Genomic DNA, 4,255 nt, shown 5'->3' with positions numbered 1-4,255 from the left:
GGATTCGCAGGTGATGGAGGAGAAGCGAAGAGAAAGAGGACCCGGTGTAAGTGGTGACCAATATGGTCGTGCGTATGATGCGCCAGGTGATTTAATAAGCTTGGGGGTCCAGATAGACCCGGATGTTCGTGAGAGGCCAAGAGTGAGGTGTATGGCTGGTCCGGAGGGTATGGAACGAGGGTGCGAGCGAGAGGGTCCGGTAATGGGAGAGGTGCGAGGTGTGGGTGAGCAAGGTTGTGGTGGTATGGAATGGGTAGCGGGTTGCGGAAGTGTGACCCATGCATCGACACCAACAGGGGTAGTTTTTAGAGGGACAGGGGAGGCACGAGAGCCCCTTGGGGGTAATGTACTGTGGGGGCCCGGCCGGTTCGGCCCTGCGCTGACCCCGCAAGGGGCGACGCACGGGGTCCGGCAGGCGGGCAACGACTCGCATACGAGGTGGTCCCACAAGGTCCCACTCGCGCCGTATGACGGCAAGAGTGATCTACGCGTGTACCTGGCGCAGTTTGACTGTGTGTGTAAGGGCAACGGTGGGGTGAGGACGAAGGTGGAGTACACCTGGTGGCCGCATTGCGCGGCGCGGCGGCGGAGGTGCTGACGGCATTACCACCGGGTGCTCTCACCCTGCCAGCCCTCCACGACGCCCTAATTAATCGATTCGGCGTTGAACAGCAGAGCGAGCTTGTTAAAGCTCAGCTCGCGCTGCGAAAACGCAAGCCCCAGGAAGCCATCGGGGAACTTGCCCACGACATTCGCCGTGCAGTGGGGATCGCACATGCTAGCATGGCAGCGGATTCCCGGGAAAGCCTGGCGCTGGACCATTTTATCCAGGCCCTCCCGGATATTGAGCTCCGGCAACAGCTCGCCATGTGGCGCCCGCAGACTCTGAGCCAGGCGGCTGACGCTGCGGCCCGTTGGGAAGCAGCGAGGCCCCTGGCCCGGGGGAGCGAGCGTCACGCAATGGCGGTCCGCCAGGTGGGACCCCCGATGGAGGGCGGACCCCTTAGGGGGCCCGCCCCCGACGTGAGTCCTGACCTGGCGGGCATGGTCCGGAGGCTGGTGGACCAGCGCCTGGCGGGACCTGGACCATGGCAGGCGGCCCCGGAGGTGGCCCGCGGTGGACCACGAGCGGGAAATCCAATTCGGACCTTCAGGGGGGGAAATTTGGAATTCCAGAGACAAGCACCTTATCAGGTGAGGTGCTATACTTGCAACCGTCTGGGTCACCTGGCGCGGCACTGTTGAGCCACGCGGCGGGATGATCCCCGGCGGTTGAGGTCCTCAACTCCGCCCAGGGGGGAGCGGGTTAGCCGATCCCAGACACCCCCTCGCCAGACCCCGGGAAACTAGAAGGTGTCGGGCACGTAGGGCGGTGTTGGGCAGAAGAGGATGGAGGAGAGCCCTCATTGACGCGACAGGTCATTTATTGTGGCCAAATTGGAACCGGTAGCCTGACAATCAGATGCAAAATTGCCGGCGTGGGGGTAGACGCCGTAGTGGACACAGGAGCTAGCGCCACGATCATCAGCCCTGTGGTCCTTGATTCGAGCGCAGGTGGCTGGGATAAGATCCAGCGCCTGCAAAATTATAGTTTGCAACTTGCTACCGGGGTAACGGCCCCGATCATAGGGCGTGGTTCTGTGACCCTCAAGTTAGGGTCGGTAAGGAGGGAGATAGATGTTTGGGTGGCGGAGGTGTGCGACCCATGTTTAATAGGGTTGGATTTGTTGACTGCCAGTGGTTGTAAAATCGACTTGTGCCGGGGGATCCTGCAGGTGGGAGTAGAAGAGCTGCCGTTAGGGGGAGTGAGCACGGCCGAGAGAGCGGAGCTGGAGGCTTCCGAGGCCGTGACCATTCCCCCAAGGGCCGAGGCGATAGTGCCGGCCCGGTGGGCAGCTCGCCCAACATGGCAGGAGTCCTGCGGCCTGGTCGAACCGGTGGCAGCGCAGTCCATACCGGGTTTAATCGTGGGCCGCACCCTTGTAAAAACGGACGGACCGGTAGTGGCCGTCCGAGTAATAAATATAAGTACAGAACCACGCACTATAGTAAGGGGCACGAGGGTAGCTGGCTGCACCCCAGTTATGGAAGTCGCGCCAGTGAGGGGCGAGAACGTCCAGCCGAGCCGGCCCCGGGGGGAGCCTTCAATAAGGAGTAGGAATTGGCCCGATCCCATTTGCGAGATGGTAAATCGTAGTAGCGTAGAGTTGGGAGGTACCCAGAGGGAGGCCTTACACAAACTGGTTGGGTCCCATTTGGACCTCTTCTCCCTGTCCACCGAGGATATTGGACGTACGGGCCTGGTGAAACATCAGATCCACACCGGTGAGGCCCGGCCTATTCGTCAGGCCGCCCGACGGCTCCCTTGGAGCAAGAGGGCGGAAGCTGACGAGCAGGTTGAAAAAATGCTCGACGCAGGTGTGATCGAGCCCTCGGGAAGTCCTTGGATGTCACCTGTTGTGCTGGTCAAAAAGAAGGATGGGACCACGCGGTTCTGCGTGGACTATCGCCAGCTAAACAACGTGACACTCAAGGACTCATATCCTCTGCCAAGGATTGATGACACCCTCGATGCCGTTGCGGGCTCAAATTGGTTCTCAACTTTGGACCTCAAGAGTGGGTATTGGCAGGTGGAGATGGATAGGGCAGGGAAGGAGAAAACGGCATTTTCCACAGGTAAGGGACTGTATCAGTTTACTGTGATGCCGTTTGGTTTGTGTTACGCCCCCGCCACCTTTGAAAGATTGATGGAACATGTACTAGGCGGCATGCCATGGCAATCATGCCTGGTGTACCTGGATGACGTCCTAGTACATGCCAAAACGTTACCCCAGGCAGTAGCTAATTTGGACCAGGTGTTCGGGTGCCTCAGACAGGCAGGGTTGAAGCTGAACCCGAGTAAGTGCACCTTGTTTGCCAAGGAGGTGGCCTATTTAGGCCACGTCATCGGTTGCGAGGGGGTAAAAACGGACCCAGACAAAATTAAAGCGGTAGAGGAGTGGCCCGCACCACGTACCATCAAAGAGGTGCGGGGATTTTTGGGACTCTGCTCCTACTACCGGCGCTTTGTGGCGAAATTTGCGGAGTTGGCCCGTCCCCTCCACCGGCTTACGGAGAAGGGGACACGATTTAATTGGACACGGGAGTGCCACGAGGCCTTCCAAAAATTGAAGGGGTGTCTAACATCCGCACCCCTTCTAGCTTACCCCACTAGCAACGGGGCATTTACCCTGGACACGGATGCGAGCCAGGAAGGATTGGGCGCAGTTTTGTCTCAGACACAGGAGGGCGTGGAGAGAGTGATTGGTTACTATAGTCGGGCCTTAAGTAGGCCCGAGCGAAATTATTGTGTCACTCGCAAAGAGTTATTGGCTATGCTGGCTGCCATGAACCATTTCCACCCGTACTTGTACGGGCGGAAATTTTTGGTTAGAACTGACCATTCCTCCTTGCAATGGCTCCTTCGGTTCAAGGAACCAGAGGGCCAAATTGCAAGGTGGTTGGAAAAGTTGCAGCAGTACAATTTTGATGTGGCCCATAGGGCCGGGAAGGCCCATGGTAATGCGGACGCACTCTCTCGGCGTCCTTGTCTGGGGGAAAACTGCAAATTTTGTGCGAGACACGAGGAGAGGGAACAATTGGGCGATTCGGACCCGACCCTCGTTGTCCGGGCAACCCGGGTGAGAGGGCCAATTTTGCCACTAACCGCAGATGAGGATTTCGGAACTTTGGCTTGGAGCGCGGCCCAGCGGGAGGACCCCGTACTGGGGCCGGTGCACGAATGGGTGAGATTGGGGCAAAGACCTAATGGGGAAGAGGTCACCCCCCTCGGGGCACAGACCAAGGCGTATTGGGCTCAGTGGAAAACCCTGGAATTGAAGGATAACATCTTGTATCGCAAGTGGGTGGAGGTTCCCTCTGATAAAACTTCCTGGCTGGTGGTAGTCCCAAATAAATTTAAGACCGATATATTGCAACAGGTGCATGGTACCCGCCCCGGCGGCCATTTGGGCAGGACAAAGACGACATCGCAGGTACGCCGGAGGTTTTATTGGGTGAATATGGGGCGCGACATACAGGACTGGTGTCGGAGATGCGACGCCTGTACTGCCAAAAAGGGACCAGCACGGAGGATGAGGGCCCCCCTTCAATTACACCAGGTGGGGGCCCCCCTAGAGCGGGTGGCCATGGATATCCTAGGCCCACTACCCCGCACCCGCCTAGGTAATAAGTACATCCTCGTTGTGATGGACTA

The sequence above is a fragment of the Myxine glutinosa genome, chromosome 5 (assembly GCF_964187855.1).
Source record: "Myxine glutinosa chromosome 5, kmMyxGlut1.1, whole genome shotgun sequence".
NCBI classification, from domain to species: domain Eukaryota; kingdom Metazoa; phylum Chordata; class Myxini; order Myxiniformes; family Myxinidae; genus Myxine; species Myxine glutinosa.
This window is presented reverse-complemented; position numbering follows the sequence as displayed.